Here is a 22,594-nt window from a genome sequence, read left to right as displayed (position 1 = left end):
GAACAAGCTCAAAATTTCATGCGTGGGTTTTAGATACACATTTTTACCTTTTGGAAAGGAGTAGTCAGGAATAGATGTTCTTTCAGAAAGGAGTGCCTCTGCATTCTTCCAGGCTTCCTAATGAAACCTTCAGGAGAATTTTAGATGGGGGTCTGAGCAGAATTTGCTTCCGATGAAAAGGTAATGTGAGGAAATGTGCCCATGTAGTAGAAGATTTTAAAAATGTGATGAGAGAAGCTTTTTTTGGTGACTTCTCTTTCTTGAGTCATGCAGTTTGTTCAGGTAAGTAGTTTTCACTTACCACCTTTCACTGAAACAATCACGTGTTCCATAAGCAGCTGCTTGATTTTTTTTTTTTTACCCCCAGTCAGTTCTACATAGAGTTCTAGCAATAACTACCATAAAGAAAAATGCAATATGTTCAATTCAAGGACCCTGATGCATCAGGCAAATGCTTTATTATCTTTTGAGAGTATGGAAGCATGTTATCTCCTAGTTGATCAACAATTCGAAATTTTGTAACCTCATTTGGTCCCAATTTTGTCATTTTTATTGAATCTTGTGGTTTTTCCTTATTTCTTCAGTTGCAAGGATTATAAATAATTTAAGAAAGGTACCTTGTTTTTATATAACAACTAGTTACCAGATAGGCAGTGTTTTGGGTTTTTTTTTAATCATTGCTCTTGATTTGTGACCTCTTTTCAAATTAATATAGCCAGCCACTAATGTTAGCCACAAATAGCTGCTATCTGCCAGGTACTTTACATTTATCATTTTATTTAAACTTTCTACAGTTCTACAAAGAGAATCGTATTATCCCCATTTTGCAAACATTTTATACTGAGACTCAGATGTTCTTACAAGTTATACAATTAAATGGCAGTTGAGATTTGAACCCAGTTTCAGGGAAACTCCAAGCTTGGGCTCTTTTTACTATGCTGTCTACTTCCTTTCATAAATGACAAAATCATTCTTTTCACTCTCCAGTAAAATTGGATAGTATATCACATTCCAAAGTCAAATGGATAGCAAAACTTGAGTATAAGAGATTTAAGGAGTTAAGGAATCAATTCCTTAATGTGTTAAAGATTAAGGAATGTGTTAGGGATTTAAAGAATCCCTACAAAGAATTTTGACATATGAGTAATCCAAATTCTTTTTTTATTTATCCTTAGCCAGTTTTATCACCCTTACTCAAACAAATACAAGCAATCTAGAGACCATCAGTGTATTATTAGTGACTCTAAGACCAGAGTATCAGCTATCTGTTTAGTCAGCTTCTGTTTGTGTGTGTATATAGAAAGAGAGAAAATGAATAAATGAGCACAAATTCATAAAACTGAACTTTGTGATGCCCAGTAAGGAATTACTATCTACTAGCTCTTAGAAAACTATTCCTTTCCACTCATGTAACCCTGAAACAGACAATGATTAGCATATGTTATCAAGTGTGCTTAACTAAACCTGCCCTTTCCAATAGTCTACTGTATGTAAAGAAATAGAATAGTTTAGTTTTCAAGGAATTTACTAAAATCTAGTTGAAATGACCAGTACTAGAAATGATCTAGAACTTAATTCTAAAGAATAACTGGTTTTACAAAAAAACACAGGTATATGTGTACAGCTCATTTCAAACGCTAATGTCCATTACATCGTATTGACTTCTCTGTGAATAATATTTGCTTTGCACATCCCGCAGGTAGATCTCAGTGATTTTTTTTTTCCCCGCCAAATTTCAGTGCTTATGAAGGTTGAGAGTTTATCTGTTTTGTTTGTTTCATACTCAGCATCTGGTATGTACTATGGGCTCAATAGATGTTTATTGAATGAACTTTTTAAAAGTTATTTATCCACAGAGAAGTATTTGTACATGTATTTTTTTTTTAAAGGGACTTACCAGATAAATAAATGCACATTTAATCATTACTCACTTTGACCCTGGAATGTAATGTCCACTCCACAACCCATGCACAAAAGGCAATATGCTATCCTGCAAAGAAGAGTGGACAGTGAGGCAGGAGATGAGAGAATACCTAGTATTTGTTATTGCTTACTTTCTGCTGTGCAGTGTTACATTTAATTCTCACAGCACTGTAGGGCTTTATCACTCGTTTAAGATTGAGAAAACAAAGATTAGCTTTGTAAATCTTTGTAGGTTACACACAGTCATTAAGTGCCAGGGCTATGATTGGAACCAGTGCTGATTCCAAGGACCATAGTATTAACCACTTCACTATACTGCCTCCAACTGGATTTTAATCCTGGTTCATCTACTAACTAGGTCTAAACACAGGGAAATTTATCCCTCTGAGCATATCTCTCATCTATAAAGGTTGGATTAAATGATGTTTAAAGTCTTTTCTGGCTCAAAAATCCTCCCAAGTGTTATTCTAACATGCTAGAAAATTTTCTTGAGTGGAGTTTTACATATAATGAATGTAAATTTATTGTATTTTACATGTAAATGATGTAAATTACATCATTTAATCCAACCCTTATATGTTGGTAGATGTATAATAATTATGATTTTGGGCTTCCCTGGTGGCTCAGAGGTTAAAGCGTCTGCCTCCAATGCAGGAGACCTGGGTTCGATCCCTGGGTCGGGAAGATCCCCTGGAGAAGGAAATGGTAACCCACTCCAGTATTCTTGCCTGGAGAATCCCATGGACAGAGAAGCCTGGTAGGCTCTAGTCCACGGGATCGCAAAGAGTTGGACACGACTGAGTGACTCCACTTTCAGAGTTCAGAATCTCAGGCATGTATTTGCTAGTTTATGACCCTGATAAGTCACTGATTCTTTGTGAGCTCAGTTTTTTTTTTTTTTAAACCTAACATAAAATGGATATAGAAGAATGCTTTCCAGGTTGAGGTAGCTTCAAACACCCTGCATGAGCCCGACACATGCTATTATTGTTCAGTCACTAAATCATGTCTGACTTTGTGATCCCTCAGACTGTAGCCCGCCAGGCTCCTCTGTCCATGGGATTTCCCAGGCAAGAATACTGGAGTGGGCTGCCGTTTCCTTCTCCAGTGGATCTTCCTGACCCAGGCAACAAACTTGTGTCTTCTGCATTGGCAGGTGGATTCTTTACCACTGAACCACCAGGGAAGCCCCACCTGACAGATCAGATCCGATCAGATCAGTCCCTCAGTCGTGTCTGACTCTTTGCGACCCCATGAATCGCAGCACGCCAGGCCTCCCTGTCCATCACCAACTCCCGGAGTTCACTCAGACTCACGTCCATCGAGTCAGTGATGCCATCCAGCCATCTCATCCTCTGTCGTCCCCTTCTCCTCCTGCCCCCAAACCCTCCCAGCATCACAGTCTTTTCCAATGAGTCAACTCTTCGCATGAGGTGGCCAAAGTACTGGAGTTTCAGCTTCAGCATCATTCCTTCCAAAGAAATCCCAGGGCTGACCTCCTTCAGAATGGACTGGTTGGATCTCCTTGCAGTCCAAGGGACTCTCAAGAGTCTTCTCCAACACCACAGTTCAAAAGCATCAATTCTTCAGCGCTCAGCCTTCTTCACAGTCCAACTCTCACATCCATACATGACCACAGGAAAAACCATAGCCTTGACTAGATGAACCTTTGTTGGCAAAGTAATGTCTCTGCTTTTGAATATGCTATCTAGGTTGGTCATAACTTTCCTTCCAAGGAGTAAGCGTCTTTTAATTTCATGGCTGCAGTCAACATCTGCAGTGATTTTGGAGCCCAGAAAAATAAATTCTGACACTGTTTCCACTGTTTCCCCATCTACTTCCCATGAAGTGGTGGGACCGGATGCCATGATCTTCGTTTTCTGAATTTTGAGCTTTAAGCCAACTTTTTCACTCTCCACTTTCACTTTCATCAAGAGGCTTTTGAGTTCCTCTTCACTTTCTGCCATAAAGGTGGTGTCATCTGCATATCTGAGGTTATTGATATTTCTCCCGGCAATCTTGATTCCAGCTTGTGTTTCTTCCAGTCCAGTGTTTCTCATGATGTACTCTGCATGTAAGTTAAATAAACAGGGTGACAATATACAGCCTTGACAAACTCCTTTTCCTATTTGGAACCAGTCTGTTGTTCCATGTCCAGTTCTAACTATTGCTTCCTGACCTGCATACAGATTTTTCAAGAGGCAGGTCAGGTGGTCTGGTATTCCCATCTCTTGAATTTTCCACAGTTGATTGTGATCCACACAGTCAAAGGCTTTGGCATAGTCAATAAAGCAGAAATAGGTGTTTTTCTGGAACTCTCTTGCTTTTTCCAAGATCCAACAGATGTTGGCAATTTGATCTCTGGTTCCTCTGACTTTTCTAAAGCCAGCTTGAACATCAGGAAGTTCACGGTTCACATATTGCTGAAGCCTGGCTTGGAGAATTTTGAGCATTACTTTACTAGCGTGTGAGATGAGTACAATTGTGCGGTAGTTTAAGCATTCTTTGGCATTGCCTTTCTTTGGGATTGGAATGAAAACTGACCTTTTCCAGTCCTGTGGCCACTGCTGAGTTTTCCAAATTTGCTGGCATATTGAGTGCAGCACTTTCACAGTATCATCTTTCAGGATTTGGAATCCTGACAGATAGTTGGCATTAAATATATATTGATTCTCTTCCCTTCTCCCCAGTCTTTTAAGGATAAAAGATTGGTGAATGTAAAAATACTTTATAGGTTAGCCAAAGGTGAAGAATCTTCAGTTGTAGTCCACTAAGAAAGAGCAAGTTATACCTACAAATGTCTATTGTATGACCAACAATTTACATACAATTATTGAACAACAAAAGGATGGGAAACACAGAAAGAAGTTTTGCTTTCAGTAGGACAGATGAGGAAAGATTTTATTTAAAAAGGTAATGCTGAGTTTGGGCCTTAAAGGATGACGATTTTGGCATTGGAGGATGCAAAGGTACCAGAAAAGATTAATGAGTACATATTAGATCTGTGGGATGGATTGAAGGCTAATGATAAAAGGTGAAAAAGCTGAGTTGAGTGCAAGCTGTGGGTAACTGTGGTCCTGTTAAAGATGTTAGACTTTCAACAATGAGCAATGGTTTTTGTGCATAACCAGGGTGGGGTGGAGGATGGGGTTAACATTTGATTTTTATGGAAATTATACCCATTTGTTATAGAAATGTAAGAGTGTAAGAGTATATAAATAAGCCCCCTCCCCCCAAAAAAAGAAAAATTGCACAATAATCCCATTCCAGACCCAGCCAAGCACCTACTTACTGAACACCAACTTCAGCCAAATCCCCTCCTGACTTGAGAGTACCTCTCTCCATCCTACTGAAGAGTGAGCTGTGAGTGGCCACTCAGGTTGGCTCAGAGGTAGGAAAGGGCTCTGAGGAGTCACGTGTCCCAGTTCTGGGCCTCCACCTTAAGGGGCTCACATGGGGACTGGTCCACAGACACACAGTTCTGACTGGGTGAGGGTCTCTCTACAGGTGTATTGCTTTTAACGGTATGGATGCTGGCACTGGCACTCAGGTGTGATGGCAGCAGGCTTCTGGGAGTCGGGGAGAGAGGTACCATCTAGAGCTACAAGGTTTTCCCACCGCACTTTCCTGTATCCTCCCTGCCTCCTGTCCCTTCCTGATGTCTGTGGTGGTAGTTTAGTCGCTAAGTCATGTCCGACTATTGCGACCCCATGGATTATAGCCTTCCAGGCCCTTCTGTCCATGGAACTCTCCAGGCAAGAGTACTGGAGTGGGTTGCCATTCCCTTCTCCAGGGGATCTTCCCAACCCAGGAATCGAACCTAGATCTCCTGCATGGCAGGTAGATTCTTTACCTACCGAGCTATGAATGAAGCCCAACCCCTTACCTGCCGGGGTCCTGCCCCGGCTGATCCAGGGTATTCGAAGTGGGGATGGCATCGGCGACCTATTTATTTAAATATTTTATCAAAGATATAAAAAGTAATAGGATGAGGATAGCTCAGTAGGAAAATTCAGTGGAGAAAAGAGGCTGAGTAGCTTGGTTTACGCGGGAGACCAATAAAACTTCAAGACAAGAAGTTTGCACCACTTACGTAGGCTGCAGGCGTCCTTCCGTTCTCCTGAAGGAGAGGAGACACTGAGGCCTCCCCGGTCGGATCTTAGAAGCCCAGGCATAATTAGTAAGCATGGCGGGTTCCGAGCTCCAGATGGAGACTCAACCAGAGTGAGAGAGAGCGCGACATGGGGAGACCAGTATTTCGAGAAACTGATTCCAATTCTTTATTTTCCATGGTCTACTTTTATACACTGAGATGTTATGCAAAAGTCACTCGGGGTCAGCAGTCCTGACTTTTATCAAAGTCAGGTGCTTCATACAAATGTATACAGAGGTCTTAGGGGTGTTACATCATCTTCTGGCCAGGGGGGCCTGCTGACAATTTATGACCCTCTCCTTGTGACAGCGGTCAACCAGGACACTTATTTCTCCAGGGGTGATTATTCTCAAAACAGACACCACCCAAATAAAGTTACATTCCTATAGGGTGACGGTGTAGTGGGTTTTAGTTAAGGAAAGAATTTACTTAGCCTAAGGTCTAACGTGATTAATATCAAAGGTTAATACTTATTTCTTCTATATATTCATTAATGTGTGTAAGGGCAGGGGATGTGGAGACTTAGCAACAAACATTGGCTCAACAAATGAAAAACCCTTCACCAATACAATTTCTAATCAGCCCATTATACTTATACTAATAGTTTTCTAACTTTTCTAAGGAACCTGTTTTTAGAAGGTTTAAAGCATCTCGTGCCTCTCACGGTTGGGAGGCTGTGAGCAATCACATGTGGCTGGACAAGCCTGTCAGGCAGGCTAGAGAACCTTCAGAGGAGTTTGTAGGTTAAAACACTCTTGTCACACCCAAGAGTTTTTATTGACTGGAGCTCTAGGTTAACTCCTTCTCCAAAAGAGGTGGTGGGGGACAGCCCCCTGTAAAGTCAGAGGTGTAGGTAAGAGCACAAAGTAGTAAAATAGGCAGGCTCTGGTTATGGGGGTAGATGCTCGAGGAGTTCCAGGGGGACTCCTGAGGCTCGATCCCGCCTTTGCGTATGTCGAGCCTCCTTCCTCATGACCTTTGTCACGGGCGGAGTACCTCACTCTGGCCCCCAACACTTACCCAACTTTAAGCCTGGGTTTCCCCATCTGAAGTCACAGGGTGGACTGGGTAGGGGGACCCTGGGCTTTTCTCTGCCCAGGAGGGGCTCTAGAACCCCTCAACCCTTCCCCCACTCCCCCTGATTCCCACCCATGGTGTGGTCATATTTGGATTTGCCTAGCTTTCCTGACCTGCCTAAGCCTGGGTCCCGCAAAATCACTCCTCTCTCCTCCATGTCCTTCCACAATGCCTTCTCTACAGAAACAGAAGACAAAAAAACAAAGCAGACAAAACCAACCATCTCCCTCCCAGGGTCTGAATACGGCTGAGTCGCTGCCTGGCTGCTCAACGTCCAAATCAGGGCACTACTGCTAGGCTATGTCCTTTTAAAGGAGGGTAAAACACCAGCCTTTGGTCATTAGAAGTGGTGAGTCTGCAGACTGCTGACTCACCTGATCAGGTGACTCTAGTTAAGGGAAGTTTTTGCGTGGTGAACTAAAGGGCTGCAGCTGAGTCCGGAAGTGAAAGCAAAAAATGAGCATAATTTGATTAAGTTATATTAAAAAGCCTCAGAAAGTGGGCAGAAAATGCTGCTTTCCAGCCTCAGCTGCTAATGTGTTATTGGAGGCAGGTTTTTGAAACAGTGCTTCAGCTATTTCCCGTAAATTTTGGTTAAAATACAAATAGATGAGAGGCAGCTCAAGAAATATCCTTAATTGCTAGTATTTAATCTATAACATATATTACACTTACACACAAACACTCATAAAGAGAGAATGAACATATATAGCTGTTTAAATCATTTGGGAGATTCTTTGCCGAATAAAGTTCTCAAGACAAGTTGTCTAAAACTAAAAAAGGACTCAATTGTCATTTGATTAGTTCAGCAGATCAGTATAATGTGAAACAGCTGAATTCAGAGAAGACCTGTGTGGGCTCAAACTTATGAACTTACACAAGACGATCTTGAAAGAGATACTTAAATTCTTTGGTCCCCAATTTCATCTGTAAAATGGTAGTTTCAACTGCATGGATTTATTAGGATTAAATGTGATAATGTGTGAAAGCACATAGAGCCATCAGAAAAATTTTTTTAGGAATCTGCCTACTTTTTGGTGTTATTTAATAAAATCTAATTGCTTTAAAATAAGGTCTGCAGCTCCGTGAAATTAAACAGACTTGAGTTCAAATCCCAACTCTGTCACTGGTTGCATCATGCTGGGAGTTACTTTTCTTCTGTCTTTGTTTCTTTATTGATAAAATGGGAACAGTAATAGTGTCTTAAAAGGGCTTTTGTGAAGACTAAATGAAATAATGATGTCTAGAGTTTAACATGGTGACAAGACAGGTGCTTTGTTTGCTCGGATTCCCAGAGAAGCAGATCCAAAGAAGGGAATAGATGTGCAAGAGATGTGTGGGGGAAACTGCCTGTGAAGGATAAAGGAGAGGGAGCGAGAGGAGGAGAGAAGTACCTTCAGGCCTCAGTAGAGGTCTGACAACCTGTGCAAGAGACAGGGAGAGAAGCAAGGAGGGTGAGAAGAATCTCAGAGCTCCGCACTGTCCTAAAAAAGCTTCACCAGGTCATGGGGAATCCAAGAGCCAAAGTCACCCCTTAGAGGACTCCTGTGTCGCCCCAGTACTCAGTATGATTTAGTTACTAACAAAAATAATTCATCGTAGTCACGTGCTGTAACTGACTAGCGTGTTTAAATCTCAACTCTTTGAATTTTACTGCCTGTCCACACCTCCCTTGAGAAATACAGTCGCTGCTGCCAAACATTGACATTAACATTTGAGGCACATGTTCTTAGACTAACGACTCCTTATATCTTATAATACAGTTTTGTTCGCCAGAGAACCGTTGAGGAATCAATAGATCTGTTCCAAATTACAGCTGAAAAGAGTTAACATTAGCTAAGAAACTGATTTTTTGACGTCAGGTGATTAAACACAAACTGTCTGAATTTCTAAATTCAGATAGCCAATAAATGTAACAATCTTCAAGGGCTGATTAATGTTACTATCCATGGTGTGATATCGACCTAAATTTGAATGTTCATCTCCTTTCTTAGTGAAGGGAAGCAAAAAATATGTGACCCTAAAAAAGACCCCTTTGGCATTTGGAGTGTTTTGAGCCAAAGGCAATCGAGATCCAGCAGACTCAAGAAAAACTTTTACCTCTCCCTTAACTACCTAGAAGAATTTAGATAGGGAGCCTATACTGAGCTAGGAGGTAGATGGGCTTCCCAGGGTCAAGCAGTTGGAGATTCGTCTACTGTGGACTGATACTTCAAGATTAGAATAGCAGGACAGTTGAGAGAGGAGGCTGAGCCCTGCCCGCACCACATATTCCTCATTCTGGAAGTGAGGAGACCTCCCCAGCTACACTCATGCAGAAGGGCTGCATATAGGTCGAAAGGGGAGTGATGCTAAGTGATGCCACTGCCTATGGGCCCTTTCAGTAGAATCCATCTTGACTAAGAGATGTGTATGCACAGATGGGAGGATCCTAAGATGTAGTAAGTACAGACTCTGAACCAGGCAAATCAAAGTGATTGGCCAAACAAAACCAGAATAAATGCCCAATAAAAGTAATCTAGGGCTTCCGTGGTGGTCTAGTGGTTAAGAATCCTCCTTGACATGTAGGGTACACAGGTTTGATCCTTGGTCCGGGAAGATCACACATGCCACAGAGCAGCTAAGCCCGTGCTCCAGAGACCAGGAGCCACAACTACTGAGCCCATCAGTTCAGTTCAGTTCAGTCGCTCAGCCATGTCCGACTCTTTGCGACCCCATGGACTGCAGCATGCCAGGCCTCCCTGTCCATCACCATGCACTGCAGCTACTAAAGCCCACGCCTGGAACCAGTGCTCCTCAGCGAAAGAAGCCACCACAATGAGAAACCCACACACGTTACACCTAGAGAGGAGCGCCTGCTCACTGCAACCAGAGAAAGCAGCAATAAAGACTCAGCACAGCCGAAAAAATAAAAGTAATTCAAACTGCCATGAAGGCGTCACTCAGCAACTCTATCCACATGTGTCTATCCACACATCCTGTGCTCTTTTTTCCACCTAATAAATACTCGTGTCCCTACTTTGTCTTTGTGGGAATTCTTCTTCTGCAAAGCAGAAGGGCCAAGGCCTTGCCACTGACTACTGGCCTACGGGTGTGGATTTGGTGCTCTCACTGCGGTGACCTAACATTGGTCTCTGGCTGAGAACCAAAATCCTGCTTCAAGCAACTGGCCATCCAAGATTAGTACCTGTAAACGAGCTATTATTACCAGAGATAATTTTTACCTGAATGACTGATATGTATGGCAGGGCAAATGACAGGTTACCAAATATCCGCTCTTAGTGTCCTGTGATTAAACCTCCTCTTGGAATCTCCAGGCCCCAGTCCTTCTTGGCTCAGAGTGACATGTAAACTTCAACTGTCTGGCTTGCCTTTGGGTCTCATAGTCTTACGGCACTCCCGTGTGTATGCGGTGAAATTCGTTTTCCTTCTGGTACTCTGCCTTGTGTGTATGTGCTCAGTTGCTCAGTCGTGTCCGACACTTTGCGACCCCATGGACTGTAATCCGCCAGGCTCCTCTGTCCATGGAATTTTTCAGGCACGAATATTGGGGTGGGGTGCCATTTCTTCCTCCAGGGGATCTTCCCAGCCCAGGAGAAGATCTCCTGCATTGGCAAGTGGACTCTTTATCACCGCACCATCTGGGAAGCTCTTTAGTCTCTCAGTCGTGTCTGACTCTTTGTGACCCCATGGACTGCAGCACAGCAGGCTTCACTGTCTCCTAGAGTTTGTTCAAACTCATGTCTATTGAACTGGTGATGCTATCCAACCATCTCATCCTCCGTCGTCCCCTTTTCCTCTTGCCCTCAATCTTTCCCAGCGTCAGCATCTTTTCCAAAGATGGCTCTTCACATCAGGTAGCCAAGGTATTGGAGGTTCAGCTTCAGCATCAGATCTTCGAATGAATATTTGGGGTTAATTTTCTTTAGGATTGACTGGCTTGATCCCCTTGCTGTCCAAGGAATTCTTGAGTTCTCCAGTACTACAATTCAAAAGCATCAATTCTTCCATGCTCAGCCTTCTTTATGGTTCAACTCTCACATCTTTACATGACTACAGGAAAAACTGTAGCTTTGACTACATGGGCCTTTGTTGGCAAAGTGATATTTTCTGCTTTTTAATATGCTCTCTAGGTTTGTGATAGCTTTCCTTCCAAGGGCCAAATGTCTTTGAATTTTGTGGCTACAGTCACTGTCCACAGCAATTTTGGAATCCAAGAAGATAAAATCTGTCACTGTTTGCATTTTTTCCTCTTCTGTTTGCCATGAAGAGATGGGACAGGATGCCATGATCTTCGTTTTTTGAATGTTGAACTTTAAGCCAGCTTTTTCACTCTCCTCTTTCACCTTATCATGAGGCTCTTTAGTTCCTCTTCACTTTCTGCCATGAGAGTGGTATCACCTGCATATCTGATGTTGTTGATACTTCTTCTGGCAATCTTGATTCCAGCTTGTGATTCATCTAGCCTGGCATTTTACATGATATACTCTGCATATAAGTTAAATAAGCAGGTCACAATATACAGCCTTGACATACTCCTTCCCCAGTTTTGAACCAGTTCATTGTCCCACATCCAGTCCTAAATGTTCCTTCTTGACTTGCTTGCAGGTTTCTCGGGAGACAGGTAAGGTGGTCTGATATCCCCATCTCTTTTAAGAATTTTCCACAGTTTGTTGTGATCTACACAAAGGCATTCGTGTAGTCAATGAAGCAGATGCTTTTCTGAAATTCCCTTGCTTTTTCTATGATCCTACAAATATTGGCAATTTGATTTCTGATTCCTCTGCTTTTTCTAAATCTAGCTTGTTTCTCTGGAGGTTCTTGGTTCATGTACTGCTGCAGCTTTAAAGGATTTTGAACATTATCATTCTTAGCATGTGAAATAAGTGCAATTGTATGGTAGTTTGTACATTGTTTGGCATTGCCCATTGAGATTGGAATGAAAACTGACCTTTTCCAGTCCTGTGATCACTGCTGGTTTTACAAATTTGAGTGACATATTGAGTGCAGCACTTTAACCACATCATCATTTGGAATTTGAAATAGTTCAGTTGGAATTCCATCACCTCCACTAGCTTTATTTGTAGTAATGCTTCCTGAGGCCTTCTTGACTTCACACTCCAGGATGTTTGGCTCTAGGTGAGTGACCTCACCATCATGGTTATCCAGGTCATTAAAACCTTTTTTTTCTTTTTAATAGTTTTTTATGTATTCTTACTTCTGTTGTTTGATCTCTGAGTTGGGAAGATCCCCTGAAGAAGGGATTGGCTACCACTCCTGTATTCTTGCCTGAAGAATTCTATGGACAAAGGAGCCTGGTGGGTGACAGTCCATATAAATCAGCCTTATGTTGATTTGATGAATGCATCTGCCAAAAGAATCTAGAAAATAGAGGAAAAATGTTTACTTCCACTTCCCAGGTGGCACAGTGGTAAAGCATCCACCTGTCCGTGCAGGAGACACAAGAGACTTGGGTTTGACTCTTGGGTCAGAAAGTTCCACTGGAGGAAGACATGGCAACGTACCCCCATATTCTTGCTTGAAAAATTCCATGGACACAGGAGTCTGGCAGGCTACAGTCCATGGGGTCAGAAAGAGTTGGGCATGACTGAGTGCACACGTGCACACACACATGCATACATATCACCAAAGGTATCTCTTTGGTCAAACAGATCAAAGTATTATATTTTTGTCTGTCTCCATCCCCTTACCTCTTTCCTCTTTCGTTGTTTTTACTGAGGAAATGCAGCCATCAATCAATTCAGCATTCTGTACGTGGCAGGTCATGACCCATCAATTGGTGAATACTAGTCAATGGCAACCCACTCCAGTAGCCTTGCCTGTAAAATCCATGGATCGAGGAGCCTGGTAGGCTGCAGTCCATGGGGTCACTAAGAGTCGGACACAACTGAGCAACTTCACTTTCACTTTTCACTTTCATGCATTGGAGAAGGAAATGGCAACCCACTCCAGTGTTCTTGCCTGGAGAATCCCAGGGACGGGGAGGGGCCTGGTGGGCTGCCATCTATGGGGTCGCATAGAGTTGGACACGACTGAGCAACTTCACTTTCACTTTTTAATGGTTTGGAGAAGGAAATGGCAACCCACTCCAGAGTTGGACACGACTGAGCAACTTCACTTTCACTTTTTAATGGTTTGGAGAAGGAAATGGCAACCCACTCCCCAGGGACGGGGAAGCCTGGTGGGCTGCCGTCTATGGGGTCGCACAGAGTCGGACACGACTGAAGTGACTTAGCAGCAGTAGCAGTCTACAGTTTTGTTTCATTTATGTGTGGCTTTAGGATTTAGGTATTAAGTGTGTTTGTTACTGTGAATCAAAGGATTTAAATTTTAAAGGCAAGGGGCTTAGTCTAACTTTCTTATCTTTACAGGAGGAAATGAGGATTAAAGAGGTGATTTAGCCTGCCCAGATAACTCAAGGAACATGTGACTTGAACTAGAAGCGAGGCCTTAAGAATCTAAATTTAGGGTTCTTTTGTATCATGCATCCAAGAAAAGACTTTGATTACACTACTTAGGCCACATGATTACTCTTTTCCAGTTGGTGGATATGATAGTCTTTTTCTGTCGCTCTCATTATTTCTTTGCTAAGATTTACTGAGAAGAGCTTTTCCCTAACTGTGGCCATTGAGTGTTAGGGAGGATGAATAGCTGCAGTTGTTTTTTAGCAGTCAGCCCCGCTGCCCCATCTCCTGAACTTCTGTTTATTTTCCCTATAGGAAACAGCTAATTTTAACAGTTTAAATGTAGGGTTTCCCTAATTTAACCTGAGGAGTGAAGAGAGTTCTTTTTGAGGGGTATTATATCGGCAAAGCCTGAATTTTTACTAATAACTAGTGAATATTTTTCTTACTTCATTGTCATGACATTGTTTACCCATTTTCTTAGCTTTTTAGACATCAGCTCACCAAATACTGTCATTTTTAAAGTATAAGTTTTGTCAATAATCATGTGATAATTTATTCCTGTATAATTTTTTAAAAAATATATCATTATTTCCTTCTCTAGCAAATATTCATTCTGAAAGGGAATAGAATAGGCTAACCCCAAATGTGCCACTGTGGCATGTGAATTGTTTTGAGCTGAAGGTAATTAAGAATCAACACTCAGGAGAAACTTTTACCTCCTCCCTTAACTTCCTAAAAGTATTTAGATCCAGGACCAGTTCCAGAAAGGGAGCTACTACCACAGATAACTTTTATCTGAATGATCTATCTGTGTGGCGATGCAGATACTCTTTATCAGCTTGTGAATTACCCTCCTCCCCTTTGAATCTCCAGGCCCTTAGCTCAGTATGGCATATAAACTTCAACTTCTGACTTGCCCTTGGGACTCATATTTTTATGGAGTTTCTGTGCAACATACAAAATTAAAATTTTCTCTCGTTAATCTATCTGGCTTCAATTTAATTATTAGACCAGCCAAAAAAACCTAAACAGAAGAAGGGAAACGTTTTTTGCCCCTGCAATATCTGCCCACAAGAATGTCTGTGGGCGGTTTACCTTCTCCCTGTGGATAGTTTAGTCCTCTGCTCTTTGGAGATTTGACTGGGAAAGAGTTTGTGAATGGAGTCCTCCTCCTAGGCTCTGTTTCTCTGTTGCCTTATGTACCCTGTTATTGTTGAGGCTGTCTATGCTCATTCTCTTTTTAATTGGAGAATAGTTACTTTACAGTATTGTGGTGGCTTTTGCTATACATCTACATGAATCAGCCATGGGTGCACATGTGTCCCCCCAACCTGAACCCCCCCAACCCACCTCCCTCCCTACCCCATCCTCCTGGGTTGTCCCAGAGCACTGGCTTTGAGTGCCCTGCTTCATGCCTTGAACTTGCACTGGTCATCTACTTCACATATGGTAATATACATGTTTCAGTGTTATTCCCTCAAATCATCCCACCCTTGCCTTCTCCCACATAGTCCAAAAGTCTGTTCTTTATACTTGTGTCTCTTTTTTGCTGTGCACATAGGATATCGTTACCGTCTTTCTAAATTCCACGTATATGTGTTAATATATTGTATTGGTATTTCTGTTTCTGATTTATTTCACTCTGTATAATAGGCTCCAGTTTCATCCACTGCATTAGAACTGATTCAAATGTGTTCCTTTTTATAGCTGAGTAATACTCCATTGTGTATATGTACCACAACTTCCTTATCCATTCATCCGCTGATGGATATCTAGTTGCTTCCACGTCCTAGCTATTGTAAACAGTGCTGCGATGAACATTGGGGTACATGTCTGTTTCAATTCTGGTTTCCTTGGTGTATATGCCCAGCACTGAGATTGCTGGGTCATATGTATGCTTATTCTTTTGATTAACTTTACCTGGCATGATCTTTCTGTGGCTTTCTCATTTATTCTGACTCAGCAGTTCTCAAACTTTTGGTTTCAGAAGTCCTTTACACTGTTAATAATTACTGATGACTTCAAAGAGTTTGTATGTATGTCATTATATCTTAATATTTATTATGTTATAAATTAAAATTGAGTATTTTAAGACATGATTATTTCAATAATAAAGTCAGTACATGTTAATGTAAATGGCATTAAAAATAACTATATTTTTCTAAACAAAAATTATAGTGGAACTGTGGCAATCTCTTTAATATCTGACTTCATAGAATGGTACTCAAATCTCAGATCTGCTTCTTTGTTCTCTTGTGATATGTTGATTTGGTTGAAGTGAGTAAACAAAATCTAACCTTATATAGATGTAGTTGCAAAAAAAGGAGTATTAACAGAATCACTGACCTGGTGTCTGGACTTCTTGAGGGTCAGATTCTTTGTGTCTGTTGTTCAGTTGCTCAGTCCTGTCTGATTGTTTGCGACCCCATGACTGCAGCACCCCTGGCTTCCCTGTTCTTCATTATCTCCCAGAGTTGTGTGTCTTAGTGCAGAAGGAATTATGTGAGAGGCAAACTGATAGGCAAGAAGTAGATTTATTAATTTGGATGCTTGTGCAAGCAGGCGAGGGGGCTCTGGCCCAAAGATTAACCGGGATACATTTTTATAATCAAAGGAAAGTGGGGAAGGGGGAAAGATCATCTTCCTTATTCTTGAGTAGATGTCAGGCTTATACCACTAGCTCCTCCTTTGTATCCTGCAGGAAAGTGTTTGACCTTAGGACTGTCAAAGTACTTGTACAAATCAGTAGAAAGGTGGTAACATGTTTCTTGCACCAATTACCTGGGGCCTATCGCATGCTTTTATTTATGGCTTCACAGTTAAGCAAGCCTGCTTTGTTCCACGACCTTTGATAGCTTTTTGGAGCAGTCATTAACTTACAGTGGTATCCAAAGTTCCCTAAGTTTCGCTCACTATCTATAATCCTCTACTGAGACTTCTACAACTACCTGCGTTAACTATCCTATTCTTTCTTTATCAGTAGTTTCTTAAAGCTTAATTGCAATGTAGAATCTGAAATCATGTCAGTGAAACTTTTATACTCTTACTTTAAAATCCCTTGGTCTATCTTGCACTTTGAATGAGTCTTTTACAAACACAGGCTTTTGTTCCATAATGCATTGGCCACATGGAAAGTACTGATTCATTGAGGTATGCTTGACTTCCAAATCGTTATGTACTTCATATGATGATACTGAGCAGGGCCCTGTAGGGCTTCTAGGCAAAAGCCGTTTTGTGTCCCCCATTTCTTTGATTATAGGAAACAGCCTTCATTCAGCCTCCATGACCTACCCCAAGTTCCAGTGGGCAGATTCAAGCAGTGTTAATTAGGAAAAGGAGGGATGTGAGACCAGGGAGAAAGAAACGGTCAAGAGCAGCCCTGGGGCAAGTTCCTGTTTCCCCATCAGTGGATACACACAGCAATATCTTTGAGATGTTTTACAGATACCGAAACCCCCTCCTGTGGAAGAAGTGAAAGTGAAAGTGAAGTCGCTCAGTCCTGTCCGACTGTCTGTGACCCCGTGGACTGTAGCCCGCCAGGCTCCTCTGTCCATGGGATTCTCCAGGCAATAATACTGGAGTGGGTTGCCATTCCTTTCTCCAGGGGATCTTCCCAACCCAGGGATCGAACCCGGGGTCTCCAGCATTGCAGGCAGACGCTTTATCCTCTGAGCCACCAGGGAATCCCAGTGGGAGAAGTTAAGGATAAATGGTGCTATGCCGCCCACAACATGTAGACTACCATCCATTTGGACCTGAAGTTTGGTGATGTGGATTCCTATTTACCTCAACACCTACCCATGATAAGAATGTGCATGAGCTGATCACTCCCTCTTTGAACAGTTACTGTAAAACTTCGCACTATCTTGGCATTAGCCCACTGTGGCCTCCATTGCCCAGCAAAGTAATAAAGCTATCCTTTTTTACCTCACCCAAAACTCTGTCTCTGAGATTTTATTCAGCTCCAGTGTCCAGAGAAGCTGAGCTTTCAGTGTTAACGTGCTGCACTCCATGGGGTCGAAAAGAGTCAGACACGACTGAGCGACTAAACTGAGCTATACAATATCAACAAAATCCCGGTTGTTAATATCACCAGCAATCTCCTCAGGAAAATCGTACAATATTGCAAAACTATCCAACTGAGAGTTTAAAATTTTCCAGGATTTTGTTTTTGCTTTGAAAGTTCTTATTTTATCCTTGGCAACAAATGTCAGTGTGTTAGTCTCTCAGTCGTGTCTGACTGTTTGCGACCCCATGGACTGTAGCCTGCCAGGCTCCTCTGTCCATGGAATTCAGTGTTAACAAATACCATCTAATACTTTTCTTGAAATGACAGTCAATTTGATTAATTTCGAGAAATTGTGTGGTGTATGCAAAGATTGAGTGAATGAAATTACTACTTTTTAGTACCTCATCAAGGACATTATTAAGTGAACCGACTGTTATTTTTTTACTCTGTGATGGTGAAAAATTTGACTATAGTGTTGACCCTCTAGATATGCCTACATTATGATCCCTAGAACCTGTGAATAGCAGAGGGGACTTAAAGTTGCTAATCAGTTTACTTTAAAATAGCAAGATTATCAAATCAGTAGCAAATGGGTATGGTGTAATCACAACTGTTCTCAAAAGTGAAAGAACACCAGCAAAAGTGAAAGTCCTAGTCGCATCAGTCGTGTCTGACTCTTTGCAACCCCATGGACTGTAATCCACCAGACTCCTCTGTCCATAGGATTCTCCAGGCAAGAATACTGGAGTGGGTGGCCATTCCCTTCTCTAGGGAATCCTCCCAATCCAGGGATTGAACCTGGGTCTCTTGCATTGCAGGCGAATTCTTTACTGTCTGAGCAACCAGAGAAGCCCTGAAAGAAGGAGGCTGAAGAGTGATTCAGAATGATGAAATATGAAAAGTACTCACATATCTACTAGAAAATGGACAAAGTGGGCTACCAGCCGAGGAGTGAGAGCAGCCTTTAGAAGCTAAAAAATGCAAGGCAACAGGGGACTCTTCAGAGCCCCCAGAAAGGAATGCAGCTTTGCTGACCATATGGTTTTAGCCTAGTGATACCCTCTGCTGTTGCTGCTGCTAAGTCGCTTCAGTCGTGTCTGACTCTGTGCGACCCCATAGACGGCAGCCCACCAGGCTCCCCCGTCCCTGGGATTCTCCAGGCAAGAACACTGGAGTGGGTTGCCATTGCCTTCTCCAGTGCATGAAAGTGAAAAGTGAAAGTGAAGTCGCTCAGTCGTGTCCGACTCCTAGTGACCCCATGAACTGCAGCCCACCAGGCTCCTCCATCCATGGGATTTTCCAGGCAAGAGTACTGGAGTGAGTTGCCATTGCAAATGGTCTTTAACCTGGAAAAGTATAACAAAGTAACTTAGTGGGGTTTTAAAACAATAAATTTGTGGCAACTTACTACAGTAGCAACAGAAAAGACTACAACTAATACAACTTGGGGATTAAATGTCAACGTAGTGAAATGGTTTATAATGTTTTGTTACTATGAAAATAGTTTTTGTCTTGTAAACTCTCTGGAAGAATATTGGGCCTGACCAGGGATCTGTATACCATGCTTAGGAATCTCTTATTTAACTTTTTCTCTTGTACTTTCTGTGCATCAACTGCTGTGCTGGGTACTTTGTTGTTGCTTAGTTGCTCAGTCATGTCCAACTCTGCAACCCAATGGACTGTAATCCACCATGCTACCTTTGTCCATGGGATTCTCCAGGCATTGAATACTGGAGTGGTTGCCATTTCCTCCTCCAAAGGATCTTCCTGACCTAGGGATTGAACCTGTGTCTCCTTCGTCTCCTGTATTGCAGGCAGATTCTTTATTGCTGAGACACTTGGGAAGCCCAGGCTGGATGCTAGGATGCAAAAATAAAGAAAGCACAGTCTCTGTCTTGAGAAGATTATAGTTGAGTTGTGGAGTTGTTGTTTAGTCTAAGCCATGTCCAACTCCTTTGCAACCCATGAATCATTGCCCTCCAGACTTCTCTGTCTATGGGATTTCCCAGGCAAGAATACTGGAGCAGGTTGCCATTTCCTTCTCCAGGGGAATCTTCCTAACACAGGGATCAAATCTGCGTCGCCTGCATTGGCAGGCAAATTCTTTACCACTGTGCCACCAGGGAAGTGCCACCCCAGTGGTTGAGAGAGGTAAGGAAAGCAATGATTGCAGATAGCACAGAATGACAGCTGCCCTAACTGATATACTCAAGTGAGGGAAAGAGACCTAATTCTAGTCTTCAGATGCTTCTGTTTAGTGAGAGAGAGCACAAAAATAATTACAAAATGCAAGGGAAAATACCCCATTGAGAATGGTGGAGGAGGGACCTTTACAATCTCATTAGCAGCATATGATGGTTTCAGTTTTTCCACATTCTCTCCAATTCATGTTACTGTCTGTCTTTTGATTTTAGCTGTTCTACTGAGCTATGAAGTGGTATCTCTTGTGCTCCCAATTTATGTTTATCTAATAATTAATGATGCTTAGCATCATTTTTTGTACTTACTGGACATATGTCTATCTCTTTTGGACATGTCTATTCAAATCCTTTGTCATTTTTAAAGTGAATTGCTTGTCATTTTATTTTTAAGCTAAAGTAGTTCTTAATAGATTATAGGATCAGATCAGATCAGATCAGTCGCTCAGTTGTGTCCGACTCTTTGTGACCCCATGAGTCGCAGCACGCCAGGCCTCCCTGTCCAACACCAACTCCCGGAGATCACTCAGACTCATGTCCATCGAGTCGATGATGCCATCCAGCCATCTCATCCTCTGTCATCCCCTTCTCCTCTTGTCCCCAATCCCTCCCAGCATCAGAGTCTTTTCCAATGAGTCAACTCTTCGCATGAGGTGGCCAAATCTCTTTTTCAGATATTTGATTTGCTAATATTTTCTCCCACTCTGTAGGTTATCTTTTCACTTTATTGATCATTTGAAGCACAGATATTTTTTATTTTACACCCATGATTTCCTCTAAAACTTGTATATATGTTTAGGTCTTTGATTGATTTTGAGTTAATTTTTGTATATCTTTTGATGAATTTGACTTCACTCTTTTACATATTGGTATTCAGTTGTCTCAGCAACTTTTCTTGAAAAGACTAATCTTTTTCTATTGAATTTTCTTGAAATCCTTGTCAAAAATCAATTGAACATTCTATGGATTTATTTTTGGACTCTTGGTTCTATCCCATTGATTATATCTCTCTTTATGCTTATCCTTTCACACAATCTTGATTACTGTAGCTCTGTAATAAGTTTAGAAAGTCAGAAATGTGAGTTCTCTAACTTCATTCTTCTTTTTCAAGATTTTTTTGGCTGTCCCTTGTATATCCAGCATGAATTTTATGATCCGTGAGTTAGTATCTGCAAAATAGGCAGCTGGCATTTTGATAGAGATTGCTTTGAATCTGTAGAGTAATTTGGGGAGTATTGCCAGTTTAATAATATTAAATTTTTCAATCCATAAACAATGGACCTTTCATGTATTTAAATCTAATCCAGTCTCTTCCAGTGATGTTTCACATTTTTCAGTGGATAGGTCTTGCACTTCTTTAGTTAACTGTTTTCCTAAATATTTTTTTTCTATTTGATGTCATTGTAAATGGCATTTGTTTCCTAATTTTAAAATTGTTAAGTGCTAGCATATAAAAATATAATCTATTTCTGTTTGTTAATCTTGTGCAACCTTTGCTGAATATTAGCTCCAGTAGTTTTGGGGTTTTCTTTAAAGGTTTTCTTTTATTTTTGGTGTACTGCGTTTTCATTGCTGTGTGAGGGCTTTCTGCTCTTGACCAAGCGGGGACTGTTCTCCAGCTGCAGTGCACGGGCTTCTCACTGTGGTGGCTCCTCTTGTTGCAGGGCACCAGCTCTAGCGCGCGTGGGCTTCTTTAGTTGTAGTGCACAGGTGCACAGGCTTAGTTGTACCAAGGCGTGAAAAATCTTCCTGGACCCGGATTTGAATCCATGTCCCCTGCATGGACAGGTGGATTCTTAACCACTGGACCATCAGGGAAGTACCTTTAGTTTGTTTTAGAATTTCTTACAATTTCCTACATACAAGATCATGTCATCTATTAGTAGAGATAGTTCTCCTTCTTTCCAGTCTGGATGCCTTTTATTTACTTTTGTTAGAACCTCTAGCCCAATCAGTGTTAAATAGAAGTGGTAAAAATGGGCACACTTGTCTTGTTCCTAATCTTCCAGGGAAGAGCTTTCAGTTTTTCTCCATTAAGTATGAAGTTAGCTGTGGGATTTTTGTTGATGTCTTTTATCAAGTTCATGAAATTCCCTTCTACTCCTAATTTGATGAATGTTTTTATCATCAAAGAGTGTTGGATTTTGACACATTCTTCTTTGTATCTATTTTAGGTCACCATGTAGTTTTTGTCCTATGTTCTGTTAATGAGGTATATTACATTGGTTCTTTTCCAGTCTGTTAATTCAGCCTTATGTTCTTGGGATAAATGCCACGTCAGTTCAGTTATGTTCATTCTCTCAGTCATGTCCGACTCTTACTGACCTCATGGACTGCAGTACGCCAGGATTCCCTGTTCATCACCAACTCCTGGAGCTTACTCAAACTCATGTCCATTGAGTTGGTGATGCCATCCAACCATCTCATCCTCTGTTGTCCCCTTCTCCTCCCGCCTTCAATCTTTCCCAGCATCCGAGTCTTTTCAATGAGTCAGTTCTTTGCATCAGGTGGCCAAAGTATTGGAGTTTCAGCATCAGTCCTTCCAAAGAATACTCAGGACTGATTTCCTTTAGGATGGACTGGTTGGAACTCCTTGCAATCCAAGGGACTCTTAAGAGTCTTCTCCAACACCACAGTTCAAAAGCATCAATTCTTCAGTGCACACTTTTCTTTATAGTCCAACTCTCACAATTGTACATAACTACTGGAAAAACTATAATTTTGACTGGATGGAATTTTGTTGGCAAATATCTCTGCTTTTCGATATGCTGTCTAGGTTGATCATAACTTTTCTTCCAAAGAGCAA

General features: G+C 41.7%; 1 protein-coding gene across 2 annotated transcripts in view; it reads left to right on the top strand.

Annotated features, from left to right (window-relative positions):
* MCTP1 (multiple C2 and transmembrane domain containing 1) overlaps positions 1 to 22,594 on the top strand; it is a 1,071,916-nt gene that overhangs the window by 642,933 nt on the left and 406,389 nt on the right. The gene's annotated exons all lie outside the window — the stretch shown is intronic.

The sequence above is a fragment of the Bos taurus genome, chromosome 7, assembly GCF_002263795.3.
Source record: "Bos taurus isolate L1 Dominette 01449 registration number 42190680 breed Hereford chromosome 7, ARS-UCD2.0, whole genome shotgun sequence".
Lineage (NCBI taxonomy): Eukaryota > Metazoa > Chordata > Mammalia > Artiodactyla > Bovidae > Bos > Bos taurus.
This window is presented reverse-complemented; position numbering and strand designations above follow the sequence as displayed.